The following is a 6,000-nucleotide window of genomic DNA, read 5'->3' as shown; positions in this document are numbered from 1 at the left end:
CTATATATATATATATAATATATATATATATATATATATATATATATATATATATATATATATATATATATATATATATATCCATACAGAAAAGTAATTGATAAAAAAAGAAAAAAAGGACACTTAATTGTTTTGAATAACTACAATTTTACAATTATAGTTAATGTTCTAAAAGTATTAAATTACAAATTCATCATTAAAAATGTGAAATTACAAATACATGACACACAAAAGTGTATATTTCAAGACAATAAAAGTAATTTTAAAGTTATGTACGAAGATGTATTTTAGGTTGGTCAAAAAACTTTTAAGTTCAACTAATTGCATATATTTAAACTAAAATATATGTTTTTTTTTATATGTAAATAACATGAAATTAAGTGTTCATAAACATTACATTGTTCACATTTAAGTATATTCTTTAAAATGATGTTATTTCTGTAATAATTATTTTTAAAGCTATGCTAAATCCTTATTTTCCCTGTAAGGCCCCAGGTAATATTACAACATCAGTTTTAGCTTGATTAAAATAAAGCTGCTCATGTTTTTCTTTTTCTCTAAGACCACATTTACACAACTAATGGGTCCTATTCTTCAACCTTGCAATGCTATTGGATGCTAGATTTTAAAAATATTTACCTGGCCATAAACACAACCGGCGAACTTCCCATGAAGCACATCATCTTGTTTTACTGGACTGGAAAAAATCTGCATTCAAGTAAGTAAAATGCCTAAAATATTTTTTTTCTGTGATTATTAATATGTGTAGATCATGTGGATATTAAGATATTGTTGAATGCATTGATCAATTTAGATTTTGAGCTTGTTATGTCAGTGTTTGCAACGTTGGGTTAAAGGGCTAGCAAAATTTGCCTGTGCACCTTACACATTACATGGATTAATTGCACTTCTCATCTGTTCCATGTGAAAAAATACTAATAGAAACATACTGTTTTTGATCACTCACAAGTTTTAAATGTCTTTTTTGTTACCATTTTGATATTCAATCAAGATTTTATGATTTTTTTTAATTAATGGATAAGTTCAAGTTGAAGAATACATTATTTCTTCAATTATTTGAAAGAATTTGTGTAGCTATATTTTAAACCATCTGTATCTTATTATTTATAAAATGTATTTAACTGATCCTTTGCTTGTTTGCCCAAATATCTGCTTGCTGCATGAGAGACAGGTGATAATGTTTTGGAATGTGGGGGGTATAAGTGCTATTAGCATGATAAGTAAAGGGCACATTAAGCTATCAGACTGTATTGTGTGAATTGTGCATTCTGTGAATGGGTGAATTCTTTAAAATGTGTAAGTATGTTTGGGATCAATTTGCACTGATATTTTTAGCCTGTAAAATAATCGTTGTTTTTTTCCATTTCAGGATGTCACCAGCCAAGAAAGACCGTCTCATCATATGTGTATGATATATCACTGGTGCTGTCCACAATGGAAACAGTGACTTTGAGATGGACTGTGATACAAGAGAAGAAAGTTTTAAAGTCAAGTCATGACGAATATTTGAAAGCTTTCATTCAGTTCATCAGGTTTTGTAAATATAATCAAAACTTATTTTTTTTATAATAAATGTTTATTTTTCATAAAAATATGACGTAATTTATCATTATTGTGTGATTATTAGTGTGTATACATATATAGACTATTGTAATGGGGTTACAGAAGCCTGCAAATTAACATTTAGATGTTCTCTACATTTGTTCAGACGGTGAGTAAAATCACTGAAATTCTATAATATCACAACATTTCCCTAAAAACTGACTAAAATGTAAAAGCACATTTATTTCTGTATTAGAGGCCTCCTTCAACAACATTTAAAAGGTTAAATAATTTTTTCACAGTTATTTTCTATATTTGGGTCTACTAGGGCTAAGGGAGTTATTTTTTTAAAGATTTTTTTTACTTTATTTATTTATTTTTTCATGATGATAGCAAAAAAGGAAGTAAATGAGAGCTCACAATAAAATATGCGTAATGAGTCTGTTTGTGTTTTTTCGCATCATGCAGGTTTCCTCCTGTCTGAGGAGGGGCTCAGCGAGTGTGAAGTGTGTGAATGTCACTCGGTCGGAGCAGTGGGGCAGGTGTGTGCTGCCCACTCAGGGCAGTGTGTGTGTGCTCACCCATCACATCGCAGATGCGACCAGTGCCAGGATCTCTTCTTTGGCTTTAATCCAAGTGTTGGCAGGTCAGTGACATGGTCCAACACCTTTATCTCGGTCATGTTCGAGAAAGACGTTTTCATTTATTACCATGCAGCAAGATATATCTTCTAGTAAAAAAGAGCAGTGTAAATCACCGTTGAAAATGACTCCAGACCTCCCTCCCGTCACCGAGACTGAACACTAGTGAATAAAGCCCATTTAGAAAATCATGCACATCACTTTTCATAGCGATTTGAGCCAGTTAGCTGCTTACTGGCCCACAGGTTCAGACAGAGCCAGCAAAGGTCAAATTAGCCATTAAAGTCTCCCGCCTCTAAACGAGGCTGCATTTTAATACTCTCTGCATAGTTGATTTGTTGGATACATCAATTAGGTTGTAAATACATCATATGTTAGCTGTCTTAATGATATACTCCAAAGCAGCTCCCCAGCTTGAACATATGGCCTAAGTTGTGGATGGAAAACTTGGCATTCTCGAGAGTCAGTGGATTGGAAAATTATTTTTCTTCTTTTTTTTTCGTTTCCTACACATGGCAGATTTTCTTTTGATGATTTTTATATTTAAGTCTTGGTTTGGTTGAAGTCTCATTGAATGACCTTCCTAAAGGCTTGCAGGAGATATTTAACTACTCCAGCCACGCTGGGTGAATAAAAGGAACAGTGGGGGACATCGTCAACGCTTCCCATATCAACCATTGTTTACCTTTTAAGCGTTTTCCCCCTCAAAATAAAAAATATGATGTTGGGATGCACAGTAGGCAGGGAGAACATTAATTGTTGGCTGGTGAGATGCAAATAGCATGAGCGCGTGTTTTCGATGCATCAACAACAGGGCTACCGGACATCACAAATTGTTAATCCATACGAGTCGTGACAGATCACTGCATACGCAATCCATCCAGCTGCACTCGTTCGCCCGGTAAGGATGAAAAATGAACTATTTAAACTGATTAGAGGGGAAGCTTGAACTGCATCAGGAGATCCTACACAATAAAGATTTCTTGATCTAAATATTATAAACTCATTTGTCCGCCCCGAAATCACTAAGACGATGCATCTTATTTTGTTTTCTTATATTGGGTCGTTCGCTGCAGACCACCTAATAGAGGTAGTTAAAAACCCACAATATGGTTAGGGAAGATTAGCCATCACAGCAAATGACAGGCATAGGCTACATGGAAAGTGGTGCTTGGCTATTCATTTAACCTTGGCGGGGAAAAGCCAGTTTTATTTTACAGAAGTGTAGGTCATTTCTGCTCACTGTTTTTTCCTGTTGCTAGTCAAACTTGCTTAATTCCTTGACTGCAAACTTTCCAGCTCTGTTTGCAACACCTGTTCCAGACAAACGTCGAGGCGCAATCTGGAGTCATTTACTTTGATAGCTGCAAGCTATTGGTGTATTTCAAATATGGAGAATGTAAGCATGTGGAACTTCGCAATATTGGTACTGATCACAGAATTTGATACCTCAATTGGCTTCGTTTTTGCATGACGAAGAGAAAAAAAGTTCACTGTCTCCTTCCGAGGAGTCAAGGTCGAACCGCATTGGGAAACGGGTGGCTTAGCCCAAAACGCCCCTGTAGTTGACAGAACAAATTTTCAGCTCATTAAGAATCTGTGGCTTTTATCAGCTGCTTTCGAGGGTGTCAGGCGCTTGGCCCCCACATCACCCGCTGCTGGCCCCTCAGGGCCTTTCCTCCTCCATCCCCTACACCCCTCCCAGAAGTGTCACTGACAGGTGCATCTGTGAATGCCTCCATTTAGTCAAAGTGCTCCCCCCTTCCTCACAGTAGCACGCACTAACACGCACACATTCACTTTTTGCAACTGTTCGTCTCTTAGCTAGTCGGAGAGAGACTCACAGTTTTTTGTAAATAGAGCTGGACTTGTTACTCTTGGTTAATTACCTGATTTCATGTCCTCTTCAGACATGGACAATGTCACAAGAAGTGATACTGTTTTTTTATCTTATGAAAATGGTTTTTGTGTCTCTTGTGATCTCCATGTGTCTAGGTGTGAGCCGTGTGGATGTGATCCTGTCGGGGGATTCAATGGCACATGCCACCCCCAGACAGGGCAGTGTCTGTGCAAGCCATATGTGACTGGAGATAAATGTGACATCTGTGTGGAGGGAGCCAGTCACATGGATCCAAACAACTACCTGGGCTGCAGTAAAGGTCTGAATCAATACTGTATGTACCGGTACTTTAAATATGTATTAATAGCTGCGTTATTTTATATATATATTGAATTAGCTTTTCTTTTTATAACAGCATTTCAGTTTTCATTTAAAACATTTTTTTTAAGTATTATTTTTATTTTTATAAATTATTTTTAATTTTTTATTCTTTAAAATATTTTTAGTTTTTAGTACTTCAATAATAGTAATTTTATTACTTAAACCTAAGTTTATTTTATTTAACGTATTTGTCAAGGCAACATTTGTTATTTTCGTAATTTTTAAAAAAACTTTTTTATAGTTTTAGTTAACAATAACAACACTGATGAATAAAAAAAAATAATATTTATCTATGTGAATATAAGCATAATGATACATAGAGCAATACAAATACATTTAAATGACACTGAACTGTTCTTCATTGATATTTTTCAACATTAAATAACATATACAGATAACATTTAACATATTCAAATAACATTTATTTCTAATCAGCATTATCCAATGATATCAAAATGTGGCATTCATGAAAGGCTATCAGCTAATAAAAGGACAAGCCCTTTGATATATTCCAGCCTACGGTTTCAGTAGGAAATATTTTAACATAGAAAAGAAAAATCAAACCATGTAATTTTAAGGAGCTTTATTTGAACTAAAGTCCCTGCTTTAGTAGTTAAATTTTAAAATCCTTTGGCTCAACACTCCATTTGGCTCAAAAACAGGAAAATGCCTCTTATAGATCACATCACAGAGTTTCTTTATTGTAGTGACTCTAATTTAAATGCAGATTTCCCCAATATAGTCAAATTGCTTTGTAAGTTTAATGCAAGAAAGGCATACCTAAGGTCAGAACTCACTGCCGTCACTCAATTGCTGTGGTATTTGCGTTGGACTGTGGAATTTATTACATACTTTATTCAAAATACTTGCCCAGGAGCTGACACGCAAATTTAATCATGTTGCATCCTTATATTTTAGCTGAACATTTCTATTTAATATAGATATATATCTCTCTCATGATCTTATGCCATTCCTGGGTTCAGTGCATATCTACATTATAAACATTCAGCATGTATACTGTAAGGTGACCTGTTTATGGGTCTGTATGTGTTTAGAGCATACAGCACTTAACCTTACGGAGACTCTTAAAGCCCTAATGTGCCCCATCCATACAGTGTTTTTATTAAGTTAGCATTTTTACATGTAACAAATGATTGTTGCTCTAGTATATTCATAGTCCATTTTCCCTGTTAGCTATTGGCTTTGGTGCTTTAACCTTGTGTCTTCCACTTCTTTAGTTCTGTATCACAATGCAGATTTTTCACCAATATGTATCGGCTTACACTCTCCCACTCCTGTTCAGATCCCCAGCAGCAGCCTCCTCCCCTCGGCCGGGTTCTGAACTCCACAGCTATAGAGCTGAGCTGGAGAGCCCCTGACTCCCCCAACAGCAAATGAACTGATGTACACAGTGCTTCGAGACTCCGAGATCATCCACATCAGCCAAAGCCAGCACCCATTCAGTTAGTGTCAAATGTCTTTGTCTGAGTATATAAAATATGATTGTTTTTTGGAATTAAATGATAATTTAACTCTATGTCCTAAACTATTGTGACACAATAATATTGAAAGATT

At 35.1% G+C, this 6,000-nt stretch overlaps 1 pseudogene; it reads left to right on the top strand.

The window, feature by feature from the left end:
- LOC107590940 (usherin-like) overlaps positions 1-6,000 on the top strand; it is a 257,040-nt pseudogene that overhangs the window by 59,299 nt on the left and 191,741 nt on the right.

This window comes from Sinocyclocheilus grahami, unplaced genomic scaffold (genome assembly GCF_001515645.1).
Source record: "Sinocyclocheilus grahami isolate Dianchi unplaced genomic scaffold, SAMN03320097.WGS_v1.1 scaffold134.1, whole genome shotgun sequence".
Taxonomy (NCBI): domain Eukaryota; kingdom Metazoa; phylum Chordata; class Actinopteri; order Cypriniformes; family Cyprinidae; genus Sinocyclocheilus; species Sinocyclocheilus grahami.
Note: the sequence above shows the minus strand (reverse complement) of the source record. Positions and strands in the feature narration are given on the sequence as shown.